This window comes from Aedes aegypti, chromosome 2 (genome assembly GCF_002204515.2).
Source record: "Aedes aegypti strain LVP_AGWG chromosome 2, AaegL5.0 Primary Assembly, whole genome shotgun sequence".
Classification (NCBI taxonomy): domain Eukaryota; kingdom Metazoa; phylum Arthropoda; class Insecta; order Diptera; family Culicidae; genus Aedes; species Aedes aegypti.
In genome coordinates, this window is record NC_035108.1 from 375,553,184 (window position 1) to 375,575,945 (window position 22,762).

A 22,762-nucleotide genomic window follows, 5' to 3' on the forward strand; every position below is an offset into this window, starting at 1 on the left:
CATGGATTCTTATTATAATTAAAATTGAGTGATAACAAATTATTTCCTTGACTGATAAATCCAACATAGGAAAAGATGTCCTATAACTGATGTTTTGATCAACTTCATTGTGGGTTTCTATAAGCTATTGCTATAAAATTGCATGCTATATTCGAGTAACAGAAAAATTGGTCAACATAAATTGTTTAAAAGTAGTGAATCCTGAATAAGTTCCAGAAGTGTTTTTCCCATTCTGACTTTAAAACTCTCACAATATTTATTCATCATTTACCATATGTGTATGTGCAATTGAGCTGTGCATTTTCCTAACAGTAAGATTCATCAATTGACGCGGCGCATCCCACATCTAATCTCTAAAAGAGAAATGCCATGCTCAATTACGTCTTCAGTCCCATCATGTTGAATAAGACCTCGTATCTAATCCATCGCTGCCTGTTTTATTATGTTTTAATTAGTTTGCCTTAAATGCCCCTTCACGGTCTATGGTTACCCAAATCTGTCCCCATATATCTCCCAAATTGGTCACCAGTTTAACCGAATCCAACCATATACCGAACCCCGTTATCTGTGCCGGCTAATCTAATTCCAAACCATCAAGATACTTACATTCATGCTCGTAACTTTAACTGTTGCTGCTACTGCTGCTACTGCTGCTGCTGCTGCTGCTCTGGGAAGCTCGGCTGCTACGGTCCATTTGCCTAGGCCCTCAAATGGACCATCAAACCAGCACAGGCCGATCGAAAGCCAACTCCGACTCGCGTACAGCAATTCATGCTTTGGTTGAGTCTTGGCAGCGTGAAGAGGGAATTTTTCCACCTCGTTTGCGTCGTTCGCCTAGAATTCGCGTACTCTACAATCGCCAGACCGCCAACGAACGAGTGCGGCGCTGTCCTCGTCAGTAGGGCTTCCTAAAATGATAGAAAAAAACGTTGCTAACATGAGAAAACATGTGTTAACATTAGTGCTTAGCGCAAATAGTTTCGATCCACGCAATAGGATGGAATCTGGGGTAGGTATACCAATTTATTCTAAAACTCACAGTATATGACCAGTCTATTGTAGTACAGGAAAATCCTTCAGTAACGGACATCACCCAATATCGGACATCGTCGATAAATTGAGAAATCATGGAATCATGGAATCCAGATCTGCACTGCAATCCCAGGACCCACACTGGAATTCAAGGATACCATAATTTTTACGCTATAATCTTAAAATCCACACATTGAAACCCTGAATCAACACTGGATTTCCAGAACCCACATTGCCTTCCTAGGATTTATATTGAATTTCTAGTATTCATTATGGAATTCATGTACGTTTACTGGAATGCCAGAACTACATTAAAATCTAGAGATCCAAACTAAAATACCAGAATCACCTCAGGAAACCCAAGATCCACACTGGAATCCTAACATCCACACTAAGATTCCAGGACCAACACTGAAATCCCAGGATCAATACTGAAATATTAAGATCCATACTGGAATCCAAGGACCCATGGTGAAATCTGAGCATTAGACTGGCCCAGCTCAGTATGGGAGAAAAATAAATGGATAATTGAATAATTCTACGGGGCACCCCCAGAATTATTCCTTAGGGTTCAACTCATTTGGTTGTTCCATAAGCTGGCGTAATTGAATTGTGATGTTTAGCTCAAATATATGGAAAACAGCACATCATCTCCCGTTTGGGTCAGGAAAATTGTTGATCACGTGCAATTGAACCCAGAATGTCAAAACACTACTTGACACCATAAACAACAAAAGTGTAGAAGGTTGTATCATGTTTAAAATAGAGAAAGTTTGTGTTTTAACTATTGGTAGTAGATTTTCAATACTGCTTAGTTTTTCTTCAACAAAGCTGGTTGGTAGCTGGGAGGGAGAAACCAATACGAAATTTATGTACGTCAAGGTGAGCCGAGATTCTGCTGTCACTAACTGTCACTGTGAGCCCAGATCTTAAATAATGGACAAACGTGATAAAAGCGCGTAATTGATCAAAACATATTTTTGGATATTATCAAATGGGACAAAAAATCGATTGAAAAGCTATTCTTGCTTATTCAAAAGTAATGTCATGATAGCACGTTTTATTCTGATTGAATAAAAAGTATTCAAATACGCATCATTCTACTTTTACCAATGAAAACGAAAATTAAATGCGTAGAAAACTTTGGCCCTTTTTACATGTTTGTCCGAAAAGATCGAACATACACAATAAAAGAAAACCAGCGATTTTCATCGAGTCTGCCTTAATTGTCGTCGGTAAGGTGGAGTTTTCTTGCAGTTTGAAAAAACTTTGTGTCATACTTCGTGTGTAGTATCTGTGCCTCCCTCCCAGGTTGGTAGCCACTAAGCGCATCATAGCCACCTATGACGAATGCGATTTATTAGTATAGGGAACGAAACAGTGACATAGAGTCAATTTTCAATATATTTGAAACGAATATTCCATACAAACTTCAAATTGAATGCGCCAGGTGGGGGAGCAACAAAATGGGTTGAAATTTTTAAAGAGTATTTTTTCTTAACCTATGGTACATAGGTATGCTACAGTTAGGATCCATACTGTAACACCATCCACACTGAAATCCCAGCATACACCCAGGAATCCCAACATCCACACTGAATCCAACACTGGACTCACAGGATCCATAATGAAATTCCAGAATCCACACTTGAATATTAGTATCCACATTGTAATCTAGTATCTACACTGTAATCGCCATATAGTAGTCTTATAAAGCACACTGGAATACCAAGTATTACACTGAAACACGAAAATTCACACTGGAATCTCAGAATCCACAATGGAATGCCAGGATTCCCTATCCCTATCGAAATCTACTAAAACTCTGCGATCCATTCTATATGACCTAGATCTATGAAGGAATCTTGGAATCCACACTTTGATTTTTGTTTTGATTCAAAAGGATGAAATTATTAAAGAAATTTCAATGAGTTGATAAATTATAACCCCAGTTTTAAATTAGCCTTGAAGAGTTTAAAATATTTTTTTCAGTTTCAAACAATATTTATTTGAAAATAAAATTATACCTATGCGATTTAATCGATTCGACATATTGAATTCGAATTGATTCAGTAACATCGATGTTCTGATCAAACATGCTCAACGCTAATGAAAACATAGGGGAAGGGGTGGTAAAATGAACACATTAAGGATATCATCTTGTTTCTGATAGAATAACGAGGAATTTGTATAGTTCTATCGTACAACATCAAAAATAGGTATACTATCTATAGCAGCAACACGAGTGCAGACTGAAATAGCTAAATTTTCACATATTTTTTTAGGTAACAAAAAACTGTGCAAATGTTCGTTTTATCTGCACTATATGGGTATAATGAACAGCTGTGGGTGGTAATATCAATATCATGCAAAAAACCTGAGCAAAACAAATATTTTTGAAAAATTTCATTGCATTGCGAAAATATATCCTTTAATGATTGTAATCCATTCAAACATAAATCTAAAGGTATCAGATTTGACATCATATCATAACGAAAGTTCTAATATTCGAACATGGTTTTCTAAAATCTATATTTTCACTTCATTTGACCTCCATGTCAACTTGAACCCCTCCTATTTATGTTCCAAATCGTCCGTGCGTGATAAAAATCCAATCAAATCTCGGTAAAAGGCACGGTGTTCATTTTACCACTCCTGTTCATTTTGACACCACTTCCCCTACTCGCCAGCTGTCACTTCCACCTCCCCTGTAGCTGACCTTCCCACGCACCCACTGACTGCTTAGATTGCTGAACATCCTTTCAATAAATTTTGCTAACAACCAGCTCTTTCGATCGAATTTAAGGCTAAGTAGCCCGTCATTCGTTTTGGCAACAATGATGACTTTTCAGCTTCCATTCCAAAGTGATAAAACTCAGTCTTGATAGTTTATATTGACTTGAAAAAGTATCACTGTACGGCGCTAACATGCATAAAGTATGCTGATACTTTTTCAGCTGTCTCAGTGCCAAACCAACTGATTTTCTTTGATTCGAAATCGTGAGAAGAATTAGCAACAATCATCAGCGATGCGTACAAATTTCAATGACGGCCTACTTCGCCTCAAAGAAATCGTCATAAAAATCTATCACCGCATTACAGATAGCAAGTGAAATGTAATGATAGATTTAAATGTACATTGCTTCAATTTTGAGTAAAAATTAAACTGGTTTTGAAAATTTGTAAAGTGATGATGGTTATTGTCTTCATAAGTAACTTCATCGGAATAAGAAAGTCATATTTAAAATGCAATTTGTTATAATTAACATTTTTTTTTTTGCAAAGCTACATTATCTGTATATTTCATTGGAAAAACATTGTATTATCGAATTTGTACTTCCATTTCGACCAAAATTCTAGTTTTAAATTTGAGAAATCACGGGATCCCGGGATTTAAATTTAATTTAAGCGTTACAGTTATGCTTTACGGCTACGCAGTCTTAATTTTTACAACGGCTTATTTAATTGCCCGACGTTTCGACTCGTGAATTGTGTCAGGGGATAAATATTGTTGTCGTTTGTAGTCCTATGTTTTGTCTAACTTTAACTGTCAGGTCGGGATGATTAAGGTACATGACTTAGCGAAAATAATTATTTTGTTAAGACAGCTTGTACTAGCAATGGCGCAATTTTGTTTCTTTACTGGCCACACTTTGGTCTATCCTTTAAGTAAACAAACAAAATTGCGCCATTGCTAGTACATGCTGTGTTAACAAGATAATTATTCTTGCTAAGGGATGGTATACAAATTATGTCACGCTAAATTCCAAATTCCACCTAGGTCGCTGCGCTCCACACCTTCTTGTACCAACCGGATCCGACGCGAACACCATCTTTGCAGGGTTGTTGTCCGGCATTCTTGCAACATGCCCTGCCCTTCGTATCCTTCCATCTTTGGTCACCATCTGGATACTAGGTTCGCCGTAGAGTTGAGCGAGCTCGTGGTTCATTTTTCGCTGCCACACACCGTTATCCTGCACACCGCCAAAGATCGTTCTAAGCACCCGACGTTCGAAGATTCCAAGTGTATGCAAGTCCTCCTCGAGCATCGTCCACGTTTCATGCCCGGCCTTATGAGCGTTTCATACATGGTACATTTGGTGCAGGTGTGAATCTTTTATGAATGCAGCTTCTTCCACTTCTTTTATGACCTAACTTCCTCCGACTTTGCGCCTCCTTATATCACGGCTAACGTTATTGTCAGCGGTCGCGCTGTTGTACTTTGTACAACAGTTGTGATTTATATGCTATCATTTTGCAACAAAGATATCTATCGACACCAAACCAAAATGTATTCCTCAAAAATCTTCTTAAGAACTATACTCGACGGTTTTTATTTACAGTATGACCCTTTATAATGCGGTAAAATCAACAAATGTACATGAAAGTCGCTTGATAATGAACGCACTATATACGGTTCGAGTAAACCACAGTTTTTAATCGGTATATATCAAAATCCAGATAATATAGAAACTTGGGGTCTTTAGTAAAGTTGTTCTGGAGGTGCAGCGCTATCTGTTGGTACCGCATTTAATTCGAAATTTGACCGCTAGGTGGCACTACTGGGCATCGAAGTTTTACTTTTGATTTGCAAATATTTCAGGATCCTGATCATTTAGAAGGATGGTGTCTTCAGCAAAGTTGTTTGGTAAGTTAAGGACTATAATTGTTCGAGCTAGTTGATTCAAAATTTTGCCACTAGGCGGCGCTAGTGTGCATGAAACTTTTGTTTGCAGATATCTCAGGAGCCTGACCACTTCGGCAAAATAGTTCAGTAGCTCAAGGACTATCATTATTTGAGGCAAGAAATAGGATATTTTGCCACCAGGCGGCGATAGTGAGCAAAAAATTTTTGTTTTGCGGATGCTGCAGGATCTTGACTTTTTAGACAGGCACCTTCAGCAAAGTTGTTCAGAAGCTCAGAAACTATCATTATTTTACAAAATCTCGAACTTCAAGGATGAAACAAAGATATAATTTGAACTACTGAACAACTCTGCCGAAGACGCCATCTTTCTAAGTGAGCAGGCTCCTGAGATATTTCCGAAACAAATGTTTAATGCTCATTAGCGCCGCCTGGTGGCAAAATTTTGAATCAACTAGCCCTAACAATGATAGTCCATAAGTTTCCGAGCAACTTTGCCGAAGACGCCATCTTTGTAAGTGGTCAGGATCCTGAGATCTGCGATACAAAAGTTTCATGCTCACTAGCGCCGCCTAGTGGCAAAATTCCGAATTTCTTGTTTAAAATAATAATAGCCCTTGAGCGACTGAACAACTCTGCCGAAGACGTAATCTTTCTAAGTAGCCAGACTCCTGGGATATTCGCAAAACCAAGGGTGTTGTACAAAGTACAACGCGCGACTACTCGCGTTACAAAAACTCGCGCGACGACCGAAAGGTTAAAATATTGTCAGGAAGAAAACGAGCAAATCGTGAAACTCTAATTAAACTAGTGCACAGTTTAGTAATTCCCTGTCTGCTTTATGGTTTCACTTTAGCTGGAAGAAACAAGGAGAATATTTTGCCCATTATCAGCCCTATGTACAACTAAGCAGTACGGATAGCATCTGGTGCCTTTCCTACAAGCCATATTAAAGCTATAATCTGTGAGGCGGGTCAACTGCCGTTCGAATACCTCGCTAATTTGGATGAAGCTAAAACTGCTATACGCCTCTTTGAAATGAAGAGAACCTCCCCTGATTTGCCTATCATCCGTAGAACTAAACTTTGGTTCTCGTCAATTACAAACGTAGATTTGCCAACAATCACTCGAGCGTGGAGGTAAGGACCTCCACGCTGGGATCATCGAACACTGAAAGTAGATTGGTCCATTAAATGCAACGTAAAAGCGGGAGACAGTTTTGGAAAAATATCCAATGTACGATAAGATTTATACACAGGACGTACAGGATATGGAGTTTATTCCAATAATAATAAAACATGCGGTAGGATAAAAAAAGAATGTTCGGTTTACTTTGCTGAGATTATTGCAGTTTGTACAGCAATACAAAGCGTTGAACGGAATCAAAAGGCGGTAATCTTTTCCGATAGTGCTAGCACTCTTAAAGCAGCAGAAAAAGGATCATTCAAAAATCCATGGATTTTTGCTTGTGAAAATGCTTGTAAGGGGAAAAATATTTCTAATGTTTGGATCACAAGACATTCTGGAATCGCTGTCAGATTTTTTTTGGCAAATAAAGGTAGATATTCAGAATTGACTTATGATAAACTCATCAAGCAAGATGCAAATAGATTTATTAAAGGAAAAATATGGGAAGCCTGGCAGTTGGAGTGGACTTCATCTGATCCAAAAACATAGTTGAATGTAGTTAAAACGTAAAGAAATGGAATGACACATGCAATCAATATGAACGAAAACTTATAAAAAGAATGAGAATAGGTCACAGTAAACTAACACATAGTTACCTATTAACACCATATCAAGGTGCATCTTGTACAAAATGTTACGAATTGTTAACTATAGAACACATATTGTTAAAATTTAATACTTAGCTTAGCTTAGCTTAGACTGACTACACATATCAATGGTTGCTATTCCGTGATTGACCGAAGTCAGTGAAAATACACAAAGAATCAACTAGAAGTTTGGCTAGGATTGGCCATAATCTTCTTCAATGTGCATAATTCAGTGCCTCTATTTATACAGGGTCAATAACGGCGCCGGCCACGTCCGTGCAGTCAGGTGGGATTGGGGGAAGGATTGTTAGTGTGTAACCTTTGCTATTTGGAGACCGTGTTTGCCTCTGCATCTCCACAAAGGTTACTGGGAGGGACGTTTGTTAATGGGAAGGATCGTTGGGTCACAGGATTCACTTTGATAAGCGATTAGACCATGATAAATAATTATTTGTGAGATGTATACATGCTTTTTTGTAAATATAATATTTTCATTTGATATGAACAATTTCTATGTAGTGGAAAATTATGCCGACACTTGAGGTGACGAACCATTCAAAGTTTGTTGAACAAATACCTAAATGTAACATTCGTACAGCTGTCAGGACGAAAGCATGTGTTATTATATTTTACTTATTTGAAAAGAAACAAAAAACTTGATCATCATCATCATCATAGAACACTCTTATTCTTATGCCGACACTTACAGTGGCGAACCATCCAAAGTTTGTTGAATAAAGTGAACTTTTCGCAAGTCTACACTTGTAGTGTCGAATCATTCAAAGTTTTTTTTTTTAATTACAAAAATAAAGGTAAAAAGGGGTGTTCTGAAAAAAAAAATGTGAAACATAAATAGTTCATGAATCAGAGTTTGTGTTGACACTCACAGTGACGAACAATTCATAGTTTGTTGAAAATTCATATTTACGTCCCACAATTGTAACGATTAAATGTGCAGTCATACATATTTTATAGATTAGAAATAGTAGCATGAAACAAGCTCGCCAATTGATCCTTTATTCATCACTGTGCAGCCACAATCCACTCTCAGCCTCACTCGTTTGCTCGGCTATATAAAACCACTCAGAAAAAAAAAGGCGCGCGACCCGAAAAGGAAAAAAAAACTTGGCTCTCTTGACGCACTGCCCAGCAGCAAGCGTCAAGGTCAAAGGATCAAAAAGAACTAACCGATCACGCCACTTTTTCACTTACTAGACCGACGCGCGACATGTCTGATCCTGCCCTCGTTGCTGGCCCCCGTAGGAGCAAGCGTCAAGGTCGAAAGATCAGACCGAACTAACCGATCGTGGCACTTTTCATTTACTCTAACTGATCACGCCGGCTCCATCCCATTACCCCGAACGCCATTACCCCGAACGCCACTACCCCGAATGGGTCACTACCCCGAAAGCCATTACCCCGAATGAGCCATTACCCCGAATAGTATGAGATATAGTGAAATATCTTATTTCGCGGCAAAAATGCATCTATTATGAAAACTAGTAATTAATGGCGACTTAAATTCGTTGGTAAAATGTTCATCTTTTTTTCCCTTCTTTTATATGTCAGCTATTCTTTTGAAATATTTTGTTGGCAACTATATTCCTCTCATTCTTTCAGAGACAGTGCCTGTTTATCAGCCAATGGGCACTTTTGTAGTTCAAGGGTTAATATACGAATTTCATAACGCCAAAAATTGCTATTTTTGACACCTACCCACCCCTTCGTACCGTTTTTTGTATGGAAGTTCTACATATTGGGTATGGGCTGTAACATTCAGAAGACAACCACCCACAACGTTTTTTGCCCCCTTCAGCGTTATGAAATTTGTGAATGGGCTTTTTATTAAATAAGCCTTTTATTGACTGAAAGCTTTCTTTGTCAATTTACTATTCTTGTACATGTGCCTCTATGCCCAGGGACGCCAAGGAAATTTTCAATGTATAAGATCCGCCACCGGAGGAATTCGAACCCGTAACCCTCAATATGATCTTGTTGAACAGCTGCGTGATCACCGGTATTTGGACATCTTGGTGGTGTTCATATTTCAATTTTGTTTTTAAACAAATATTTTCCTTTCATTCACGTTTCATTCACGTCATAGTTGCAAACATTTCACCAGAAATTTGCCCTTCTTTCTTAAATAGGCTGTTCTTCCAAGTATTCGTTTGATAAGCTAGTCACTAGTGTTTCCACATAGAACAGCTTTTTTAAAGGAATATATCCTGAAGGCATTCACTAAAGTGAATCCTGCTATAATTATAATAAAAAAATTTCCCTTCTTTTATCTTCTTGTGTAAAAACAGACAGAACTCTTATGGATTTGCTCACCACTTTTCTGCCAGCATAATTTCTTCATTGTTTTGAATAAAAAAAAATGTGATTGTCTCATCGAAATTCAAATTAATGATCACACAAATGTAACGGCAATCAGAGATCGCCATTTTTCTAACATGTACAAGTGTATTAACGTTTCCTTGCTATAGCGGAACGATTGTCTATCAGGTTGGTCTTTAAGCGTATTCCATGGAACAAAACTTGCAGTGACTATCTCAGGGTGATCTTCCATCACCATCGTTTACGAAACATAATCTTTAGGGAGATCTTAATGCTAGTAGCCCGACACCCACAATGAGTAAAGGAAGTGGGTACCGATGTTCAACAAGAGACTTTACTACATCCTAAATTTGTGCATATTATATATATCCTTTTCATAATAAATTCACCCTTCTTTTTGAAATAGGCTGTTCATTAGAGCATTGGAATGAGCAAAATTAGAGGGCAAATCCAAACAAAACTTGGTACGAAAACAATATTTGCTAAAAAAAACTAGCTGCTTTTATATCTTCTGATATTTGTAAAATACATAGTTGAACCAAACTCGTTAAATACTCGTAAGGAATCGTACAATTATCTCCCCACTCTCCAACTAGCATAAGCCTCAAAATATTATGAAGTTGGGGTAATGGCGTCCGGGGTAGTGACCCATTCGGGGTAGTGGCGTTCGGAGTAATGGCTGTCGGGGTAATGGCGTTCGGGGTAATGGCGTTCGGGGTAGTGGCATTCGGGGTAGTGGCGTTCGGGGTAGTGTCATAGAGTCGATCACGCCACTTTTTCACTTACTAGACCGACGCGCGACATGTTTGATCCTGCCCTCGTCGCTCGCCCCCGTAGGAGCAAGTGTCAAGGTCGAAAGATCAAACAGAACTCTAATAACTGTGGAAGTGTTTTTAAGAACACTAAGCTGAGAAACAGGCTTTGTCTTAGTCTAGACATAACCCAAAAAATTTGATGAATCTAGAAGTGACAGAGCACTTAAAATTTGAGGCGTCTAGAAGCGATAGACCCAGAACCGAGTCCAGTCGAGTAGCATTATCCATTTAACGAATATTCCATGTAAGAATCAAGTATCAAATAAGTAGAATGTAGTCCGGTTACTGAGCCCAGACATCTTCCGCACGGAAAACTTCACCTCTAACGAAGACAGCCATCGAAGAATCCAGAATAACTAGAAATCGAAATCTCAAACAAAATTCAACCCATACGTGCCTCGACGAACGAATGAACTCCGCACTCCCCATATTATTAAAATTTAATACTCTAGATAAAGTACGGAAAAAACATCATATATCTGGCAACATAAGAGATATTTAAAAAAACTATATTGATGCAGAGGAAAAATTGTAAAGTTTGCTAAGAAGCTAGATATAATCAAACTGTTGTTACTGTATACTTATATAGCCAGACGCGAATGACCAAGAGTGGTAAAAGCTTATTTAATAAATAAAAAAAATGCATAATTCATAATTTCATTGGTCGAAAAAGTTGAAATTAAGCGTGACATAATTTGTGTGCCACCCCTTACTATGAAAAAAAGCATTCCAAAGCATTTCTGTTCCATGATTCGATGGTCCCTTCAGATATCGACTCATGTAGTTTTGACGGTATAACATACTGACACTATGGCGAACACCGGTGCATCTACCCTACAGTTATAGCATCACTGACTGACTACCACCGTGCGCCATTTCGAATTCCTCGCAAGAGAACTTAATCTAGGTTCAGCTGTCTTCCTAACGTGAAAGCTTCGCAGTTCAGCGCTATCAGTTCGCAGGCTGAAGGAACTTGCTGTTCGCGAAACCCGAACGAACGACACAGTTTATCAAGCATCACAGCTGCCGGCTTGTCTGAGTCTGTTTAGTAGATATGGTGTCGGCAGGTCATCGAACAGAAAAGGCGGCTGCATTGATGGAGTGTGCTTGCATATTATGGTCGAATAAAGTGGAGTACATATAGAGCTGTTTAGTTGCGTAACTGCTAACCGCGGCAAATGAATGCCGCCCGCTGCATAAGATCTTGAATGCATTCGAGCGAGCGAGTTTGTATGTGGGATGCCGGCCGCCACCATTACTACCAGGTGATTGAGCAGCCGGTTTTCGCTTTCATTCCGCTCAATTGACTGTGCAATGACATTTTTCAGCGGGATATGCGGAATGTATGACTTGGTGCCGTTGCACACGAAATTCTTTGGGTAAAGGGTTATGTTGCTGAGTTGGGAGAATGATGTAAAGATTTTAAAATCTTGAATTTCAATCTTTAACTCTTTATCTGCCCTAAAACACGAGGAGAAGACAATTTCAATGTACTCGCTTATTTGCTATGGAAGTATATGGTAGGATCTCATTTTTTATTTATAAATCAAAAAAATAATATCTTACAATAGGCCTCTGACTCTAAGCCTTTCCGAAAATTATGAAAAAAAAACTTAAAAGTTTATTCCGGCGAGAGAGGAAAAATAAGAAGAAAACCAAAATTTCTTTTTGAAAAAGTTCACATGACCGAAAATTAAATTTTCGCCGATTAACAGTTTGGATTCCGCCAAAGGACGAAACCTGCCTGTCATCCGCCGTAGATCACGAAAAAGTTTGTATATTATTTCTTTATACTTTAAAAATTGGGAAATTATTGTCAATGCTCCAATATCGAAAATATGTTTACTTCCGCCTAACGATTACACCCAAGCGACAGTGCAGTCCAATTATGGTCGATCAATTATCCCGATATTCAATGTATCACTTTCTCACTTATATTTGGCAGCCCATTTCGGTGTGTAATTACGACGATTTACTCTACAATTTCGCTAATCACTTCCAGCCTTTAACCACCGACATGTCTCATTTAACGAGGAACCAGCTGCTGGATTGGTGGCAAATTAAACACACCAATCTCATTATATCGACCAAGCAGCGCACAGGACTTTGTTATAAGGGAAGACGGGGTAATGTGCGCCTCCTAAGCAAAAACTCAATTTGAATTGCGAATTTAATTTATCTTGGAGATATTGTGGTCTCGCCTTTTGTCCCCCATGGCGCATTTTACACCTAGTTCTCCTACATCTTGTTTCGGTTGCTCTTATCATATTGCCATGTAACCATGAGTTTCCACATCGCAAACCTGAGGAGATGCATCATATTGACGTCGTCGTCGTTGTATGCTGTGCTGCACAAATATTGTTTCAAGTCGGTACATTATGCAAATAGCCCACCATTACTTCCGACAACAACAAGCCAGCCCGAGTGATGACGATGTTCGAACGCACTCTGTAATAGTTAAATATACTGCCGCCGTCGTCCACGGCGGTCATCTCTCCCAATTGAATGCACTCTTTGTTGGTACGTCGTTGATTAAGACAGCAGCTTTTCTCCTGTGCTATTTAAAACTTATGACGACGTAGTAGGAAGGATCCTAGTAACGCGCACGACCGATCATATCTCTCGCCACGGCTTGCTGACTGTTGGGCACCAATGCACAGTGGTTCCAACTAGAAAAATGTCGGCCTAATCCTTAAATTATCACGTTAATAATTCTTCGAGCTGTTAAATGGAATACCTATAAGTAAATCAAAACCAAATTTAGTACTATACCATTTAATTCCACTAGAGTTTGTATTCTTTGACAGATACGCGTATTTCGACCTCAACTGTAAGGCTGTCTTCAGTGTCATGTACTAGACTTGACTTGAGGTCTTAGAGAACGTGCTTTCCATGGACACAGGAAAGTATTTTGCCAGAGTTATGATCTTTAGAGCAACAAGAAGCAAATATCTTGTAAGTTTAATGAGCCTTCATAACGAAAATTCATCAAATGAAATTTTAATATGTAATATACAAACTTTTACAAGGAGAAGCTTGTTGCTTTCATTGATTGTTGCTTTTAGAGATAGAGAATACCTCTGCATCTCCACACTTACCACGGTAAAGGTTTTGATTAGTGAGGAAAAAATATATGTGAGTCGCCCTTTTGTCGGTGATGCAATCCATGGATATGGAGAAAAAATACTACTCTTACTAAAAACTAGACTTTCATTTATGTCTCTTGATGAAAATTATTGGTAGATCGAAACATTTAAAAAGAACATCGACATTCATTATATCGAATAATTCAAAGGTTATAGTATTGACGAAAAAATGTATTTATTTATTAAAGTTATATGAAAAAGGAATAATGTCGGATATAAGGAATAATGTAGGATTTATGTCAATATTTGTAGTGACGAACCATCCATGGCATGAGACAAGGTCACCAATTGGCAACTCATCTTCAACTAAACACGAATATCTTTTCGAACTCGCGCAATGCGAACCAAGACACGTTTGATTTTGATTCCGTCGCTCATCTCACAGGAGCATACAACGGAATCGAATGATAACACACCACTCACCAATCATGGTTCTTCAGAATAAGTAGATTAAGCTGAAGATGAATCGAAGCCAAAGTTCAAATTTTCAAGAGCACGGATCTGGAAACCCAAACATCCGTTTGAGCAGAAAACCTAATCGATTGGTCACCACCAGCTAGTGATCAATCGATTATGTTTTTAGCTCAAACGGATATTTGGTTCTCCAGATCCGTGCTCTTGAAAATTACAAGTTTGGCTTCGATTCATTCTCACCTTAAGCTAAAATGTTTATCCAGACTCTCAGATATAAATCCCTTTTATCATTTTGAAAGGTTAAATGTTCTAGACAAGACTTTTAAAGATTCTCACTCCATATTTGACGTTTCAATAGTTTTCACCACAAAGTTGCAAAGTTGCGATAATTTCATGATAATGTTAGAAGGTTTGCTTTCTAGTTTCGTATTGTAAGGGGAGAGTGATAGACTAAAATTATGTCCAGAACGAAAAACATTTTCTAAATAGATTCAAATAAAATATCTTGCCGATCGGTGAATTAAATGTGAGATCCTAGCCTGTATATTTGACCATTTTGTAAGGAAAAACGATCAATGCTTTTTTTTGTTCTGTACAGTATTGTTGTGTATTTAACTTCTGAAAAGCTTTAAAATGTCTGTCCAGATTTTGGTTTGTTTTGACAGAGCTTGACCAACGTTTGTATGAAGAGTTAATAAATACATTTCTAAAAATTTCAGTATAAAAATGCCTTGAAAATGTTTAACGTTAGCGTAATAACGGTAGAGTAAAGTGGGGCAAAAGTTCGAGTGGGGTAAGAGTTTATTTTTAAGACTTCTAGGTCAATTCTAAACAAAACTTATAAATGGCATGATGGTTCGAATTCTCTTCAAGTAAGAGACTTCCACTTCAAATATCATAAAAATTGATTGGGATTTGGAATAGTTATGGCTATTTGTTGTTTTTCGACGTTAATATTGTAATTTGAGGTCAAACGGTTGCGGTTCGTTGCATAGAACCAAATGAAGATAAAATCTTTTTTAATATTTTATGTAAGGGCGTTTTTAGGCCTATAATAAGGATGCTTTGAAGTATATTAGTTTTGCATAATGCTTGGAAGCAATTTTTGACCCATAGCGGGGCAAAAGTTCGACCCATGTATAAACTTACGGGAAAATTTGCAAATTGCCTAAAATCCACATATTATCTTCAAAGCTAGCAAAATTTGCCTGATCGTGCGAAAAATGTTACCAAAATTTTACATTTCCACTTAGTTTTGCGAAAAACTGCTATTTTTGAGTATGTCACAATTAATCCTGTTTTGGGCAATTTTTTCGTGAAAATTCAGTGTGTATTTTTCGGCAAACTTAAGTTTACGGCTTGTATAAAGTATGCCTGTCATAAAAGTATCGATATATTGTGTTTTAGCCAGCGAACTTTTGCCCCGCACTAGATTCGAACTTCGTTTAAGACAATAAATTTTGAAACTGTTATAACTAAAAATGGGTACATTTTTTGACACAAATTCGTTCAGCAAAATTATAGCCAATATATTGAAGGTTTTTTGTATGGTATTTGTTTTGTTTCAACTACTATTGTTTTCCTGGAAACTTTGATTATACCACTAAGGTCGAATATATGCCCCACCTTACTCTATATTTCGTAGAAAACTAGCAACATTCATATTCTTTTTGATAATCTTATCCAGACTGCTTTCAAGAACAAAGCTGGGGAGTGAACCTTGATCCAATCTTAAAAAAGAGTACCAAAATAATGAACATCGCTATTCCCGGCCACGCCCATCTTTACCGGAACTTGGGATAGAGGAAATAAATAATGATGTAGTACGGATTTGGGGGTTGGGAAAAGTATTAAGCCAGGACTTGCCTGAAAAGCTGGCGATGGGCCCAGAGGATTTGATGTTTAGTTGTTTACCAAATAATATTTTGAATGCCGATAATTAAAAAAAGAATGTCCTATTTACAATATGAACAATATTGTCACGCCAAAAATAAAAAATACGAAGTAATCTCCGTTCAACGATAGTGATATTCTGCTCGTCAATAAGTAAAAAGTAGAGCCAAAGTCAGAATCAGAGGATTATTCCAAGCACGCGCAAAAGAAAAGTACTACAAACAGATTTGCTCTAGAAATTTTACCACGAGTTCCTCATAACAAAATTTTAGAAGTTCCATAATTGCCAGCTACTTAGAAATGTTAACACAGAAACATCACCTTTTTTAAAGATTTCTGAAACATTTCATTTATGTTTTTTTTATAGTTTCTCCGAGTGTTCAAGGATTTTTTCAAAGATTTTTCCTGAATATATTTCTCTAAGGATAACTGCAATAGAGAGGTAAAAATAAAATAAAAAAAAGAAAAATCTAAAAGATTTAAATACAGAAAAATATTTAAAAAATATGTGAGATAAACTGAAATAATATCAATGTAAGGCCCATTTTCTTATCAAACAATACATGTTGGACGAAATTTAGAAAAAATAATTGCTTCGATATAACGTAACGATAATAAAAATTGAGTTACGTTATATCAAGGAATTACTGTATTTGATTCGAATTGCACTCCAAACGCCCCTTAATTGAAGTTTTAATCTTTAAAATATTCCTTATCCAACCGCTGGAGCTCACAAACTACAATAGTTATAGAATAGTATATGTAACAAATGTCATGATTTTGTTTCCGTTAATTCATTTTGTATAAATTTATTGAAAGATTTTTTTCCACTCAGGTGTGCTTAATGTATCTAAAAACAAGTTCTCTCAAAATATTGTTAAAGCTAAAGCTATTTATGAATATAATTATGGACCACATAAATAAGTTTTCATTATAAAGCGTGTCCTAGGTTTACTTAAAGAGTTGTATTAAATTCTAATTCCAATCATCCACGCAGCAAACTGGACTACCGAAATTCATGCATTTTGCCTCATGAAAGATGGAACGATTATCTCAATACGAACGCTTTATGTAACGTTTTAGTATCATTCTACACCAAGGCGTCGATGGGCGCGGGATGTACGCATGAGCCTATCCATCGCAAGGTCCTATGTTCGATTCCAAGTGGCCACGAAAACTATTTTTGTTTTCAAATTTTGGTTTCATAAGGTAAATTAATGAATTTCCACCCGATTACTTGTGGCGAATTTTCATAAGGGGTTCCTATGTTTATCGAAAATTACTTTGATTTTTTAAGTTTTAGCCATCCTCGAACCACTGTGCAATAGTAGTCGATTGGACCCCAGCCAGACAGATCTCGCGGCCTAATGAGACGGTGATGCACACGCGCGCTAACCAGACGGACAAGTGATGCTGGCTAGCGGTGACTCAGCAGTGGTGAAAGGTTTGCAGAATTTTTACAACCCTAGGTGGAGTGCAGTTTCTTGACTTTCGTCCATCAGCTTTGTTTGTCTACAGTCAGTTGAAAAACCGGTAGGGTAGAAGCACCCGGTTCCGACCACCTTAAGAGAAAATGTGTTTAAATATATGTACCACATTGGGGCCTTCCTTAGCCGAGTGGTTAGAGTCCGCGCTACAAAGTAAAGCCATGCTGAAAGTGTTTGGGTTCGATTCCCAATCGGAATGGAAATTTCCTTGACTTCTCAAGGCATAGAGTATCATCGTACCTGCCACACGATATATGAATGCGAAAATGGCAACTTTGTCAAAAAAAACTCTCAGTTAATAACTGTGAAAGTGCTCATAAAACACTATGCTGAGAAGCAGGCTCTGTCCCAGTGAGGACGCTAATACCAAGAAGAAGAACCACTTTCGGCCACATCTTCAACTTCCGATTCTAAATTGCCAATCACATTGATTTCTTATGAGAGTGGCCAAATTAGAATTATATTTACCAAATTTTCGGACGAATAAATAAATGTAGCTCTATTTTATGGAAATATTCTACTAAACACACGCTGACTTGTTATGCAAACCAGTGTATAATCCACTATGACAACAATCAGCGCTATGACCAAAATCGGTGCTTCTATCCCTACCACCAATCCGGTAAGGCACACCCTCCCCGATGAGTTGATGAAATTATTAAGCGATAATAAATAGGTTTAACTGGATAATGGAGGATAAGTGGCGTACGCATCCGTTTCTCGTTTACTTCGGTTGGTCTTAAGCGACCGACGATAATGAGATATCCTCATCATCATAAACGGTATGTGATGGTCGAAGGTATAGGTACGGTATGCAATGCACACACAGTTCTCTCTAGTTTGAACGGTAATTTGTTTGACCGAGCGGAGAATGTGTCGCAAATGTTGGAAAACTATTTTAATGGAAAAGAAACCGGTTCGTAGGGGTAGTGGCTTTTGCAAGTTTGGGTTTTTTTTGCTTCATGTATTACTACCAAAGGCGTTTCGGTTGTTGGTATGGTGCAATATACCTGCTAGATAAAGAATGCAACAGAGGACAATTTCAATTGATGACTACAGGGGGTTCGTTTGGTTTTCTGTTTTCTGGTAGCACAGGAAATGAACCTATAGTTTGATAATAACTCCTATTTCGTTAATGTTACATACTTTTCAGAGGCAGACAATAACAGACGTTCTAAATGCTGATAGCTACATTATGGTAAAATTAATAAACAAGTGTTCTCAAAATTTAAGACAGTGAATCATGAATTTAAATAAATTGAATATTTAATAAAAATAACTTTTAGGAGTGAACTCCAATATACACATATTCTTCAATCGCAACTACATATACAGCAATAAATGAATGTATGGATATGTATTAGACTGGCCCTTAAATAAAAAGTTGTAAAACTCAATGGGGCACCCCCTAGATATAAGTGTTAAGATAATAAAAAAGTTCTCTCTCTAAATTTCAACTCAATTGGTTGCTCCACCAGCTGGCGCATTAAATTTGAAGTTTGTATGGGAAACTCGTTTCCAATATATTGAAAATTTACCCTACATCACTCTCTTGTTCCGTATACTAGTTGATCGCATTCAGTTGATCCCAGAATGACGAATACACAAGTTAATATCCTAATGAACATAATGGCAGAAGAATGTTTCTGGATTTAAGCTGATTTGTCGAAAGTTAGACTTAGTCCTGTACAATCACTTTTATGCATTCGCCTTGTGCGCAGCTCGCCAAGCGTCATAGGGGGCTATGATGCGCTAAGTGGCTACCATCAAGCTACGCTGAAGAAATACAAAGCACTATTGCATGATTTACTTCTGATAGTTGAAACACCAACTTTCTCATTTTAATCATGATACAACCTTCTACAGTATTGTTCGCTAGAATATTAAGTAGTGTTTTTGACATTCTGGGTTCAATTGAACACGATCGACAATTTTTCTCAACCAAACAGTAGATGATGTGCTATATCCCATAGAGTAAGGTGGGGCAAAAGTCCGACCTTAGTGGTATAAAAAAAAGTTTCCAGGAAAACAATAGCAGTTGAAACAAAACAAATACCATACAGTGAACCTTCAAGATATTGGCTATAATTTTGCTGAAGAAACTTGTGTCAAAATGTTTACCCATTTTAAGTTATAACAGTTTCAAAATTGATTGCCTTAAACGAACTTTTGCCCCACCGGTGGGGGGGCAAAAGTTCGCTGACTAAAACACAAAATATCGATACTTTTATGACAGGCATACTTTATACTAGCCGTAAACTTCAGTTTGCCGAAAAATACACACCAAATTTTCACCAAAAAATTACCCAAAACAGGGATTATTGTAAAATACTCAAATATAGCAGTTTTTCGCAAAACTGAGTGAAAATTAAAAATTTTGGTGACATTTTTCGCACGATCAGGCAAATTTAGCTAAATTTGAAGATAATATGTGGATTTCAGGCAATTTGCAAATTTTTCCGTGAGTTACATGGGTCGAACTTTTGCCCCGCTGGTTCGAACTTTTGCCCCACTATGGGCCAAAAATTGTTTCCAAGCATTCATGCAAAAACTAATACACCTCAAAGCATGCTAATAAAAGGCCTAGAATCGCCCTAAAAATATTGGAAAAGATTTTATCTTTATTTGGTTCCATGCAACGAAAGTTTGACCGAAAATTACAATATTCACGTCAAAATACAACAAATAGCCATTACTTTTCCAAATCTTAATCAATTTTTATGATACATATTTGGAGTTAAAGTTTCTTACTTGAAAAGAATTCGAACCACCATGACATGAACAAGTTTTGTTTTGAATTGAGCTAGAAATATTAAAAAACACTCTTGCCCACTCGAACTTATGCCCCACTTTAAGCTAAAAATCCCATTTTAACTTCAATTCAAATGCACCAGCTTATAGAACGACCAAATGAGTTGAAATTTAAGGAAGTCTTCCTCTAACCCTAAAGAATAATCCGGGGGGTTCACACAATTTTAATTTTCTCCCAGTCTAATATGTATCAATAATCGAATAATTCGATTACAGCAACAATTTTTTACAATAATATTCCACTAAAAACGTAATCGAATTTGAACGACGAAAATGCCTAGAAACTCATTTCGAGTGGCTACACGAAACTTGTAGCAAATTGAACTAAGCTTGGTGAATTACCGAGAAGTATCAGACATGACTCTCACTGTCGAAACTAGGGTTCAAGTCCGATCAAACTTTTACATCTTTTTTTTTACTTCTGAAACCGATGGTTCTACCGATGGCTATTTTCTTATGTCCGGCAGTTGCTGGCTGATTTTATGCGTCTGAACGATGTAATTTTACCCATATTTACAACGAGTAATGACGTAATATTACAATTAAATATATACATGAGATGCCATCTAACGATTGATGTGTAGAACTATGGTATTATTCTGTTAAGTATCAGAAGGCTGACTCCAGAAGCAAGTTCTCCACCATATGGAATTCTTTTTTGCCTTCGCCATTTAGGGTAATTTACCTATTCTCAGCAGTCTAAGCCGATGCCACACTTCTTTTTTGATATTCTTGGACATCAGCAGATTCTCTTCGGTAGCTTTTCCATAAGAACTGCGGGTAATTCTGTTCGGCAACTCCAAATCAGTAGCATTTTGAGGTGAATTCTTTTGAATTGATGATATCTCTGGCTATATTGTTTGTTCATTCTCGGAAATCTCGTCAGCGGGAAGCTGACAGAATAAAAAATCACTTGAATGTTTTCATTGGTGGGTTTTGATAGAAAAATACTGTGTATTTGGCGTTTGAAATTTGGTTTCCGATGATAGTCAAATGGTGCGGAAGCCCTATAATACCCTATTAAATATATTCCATCTTCTTTCCTGATGTGATAAGATGTAAAAAGATGGATAAAAGGAAACAGAAAGTTTGAACGAAAAAGAGAACTTTGTCCTAAAGAGCGCTCTAAAAAGCACCTGGCCGTATCTAGAAATCACTTTCTATTGAATATTTGCAAGGGTTTAACCAGAAAATACCCTGTACAGGTCTAGCCGGATTATCCAAAAAATATAGCTCGATTATTCAGAAATCTAAAAATGTTATGAACTATGAGTGTAGATTTAGATCAGAATTTGCTAATATATGTTTCAAACTAAGTCAAATATGTCTAATGTAAGCTTCCAGAGGATCACTAAGAACCAAAAAGCACGTATTCTAGAATTTTTCCGAGGTATTGCTTAGAGATGTTCAGATTATTATTATTGTCTTTATTAACGAGGCTGTTAGGAGGTGTTCAGAGGTTTTATCAGATTTTTTTTTCAGAATCTATGAGAACACTTTTCAGTATTTATAAAAAAAATCAAGGAATTTCTTTAGAAGAATTCCTGAAAAAATATCTGGATGTTCTCTTGGGGTCTTCGTTAGCCGTGTGGTTAGAGTCCGCGGCTACAAAGCAAAGCCATGCTGAAGATGTCTTAGTTCGATTACCGGTCGTTCCATGATCTTTTCGTAATGGAAATTTCCTGGACTTCCCTGGGCATAGAGTACCATCGTACCTGCCACACGATTTACGAATGCCAAAATGGCAACTTTTGAAAAGAAAGCTCTCAGTTAATAACTGTGGGAGTGCTCATTGAACACTAAGCTGAGAAGCAGGTTTTGTCCTCATGAGGACGTAATGCCATTAAGAAAAAGGAAAAGAAAAAGAAGACATATTATCACTAGATTAAGGAGGCATTCTAATATCGTTAATCATGTTTAAATGTTGTCAATGATAAGCTGCAATTGCATGTCAAAGAAGTTTTCCCGAATAACACACTTTTCATAGGCTCAAGCGGCATAAGGCATTGCGGAGACATTTTTTTTATGAATCGTGAAGCAATTTTTATGGAAGAATAATCTGGATAACTAGCACTCGAAAAGAAAATATTTATTTCACTTTATTTTACTGCAAATAATACTTAAGAAACATGAGCTTACGACTGTGCGCTGCTGTTCGCCCTTCGTCACTGAATCTGAAATATTACAATTTAAATCAATGTGATATTAGAGAAACACGCGTGTGATCGAAAATTTGATGTAAAGAAGGTTACAATATTTGAAATGGGCTTAGGAAGAGTAGGGAATATGTGGAAAAGTTAGTTATTTTGCTGATCTACCATAATCTGGTTTGAATCCTATGCAAACTGAATATGTCTTAATAAGCTTTCATTTCAATTGATCATACATTGTGCCTATCAAGTTGAGA

The 22,762-nt window shown here is 37.2% G+C and overlaps 1 protein-coding gene across 1 annotated transcript in view; it reads right to left on the minus strand.

Moving 5' to 3' along the window:
* LOC5572454 overlaps positions 1 to 22,762 on the minus strand; it is a 322,024-nt gene that overhangs the window by 161,232 nt on the left and 138,030 nt on the right. Inside the window, exon 2 of the mRNA XM_001660350.2 lies at positions 607 to 908. The gene's annotated coding sequence lies outside the window, so the exon portion shown is untranslated. The remainder of the gene's footprint in view (positions 1 to 606; positions 909 to 22,762) is intronic.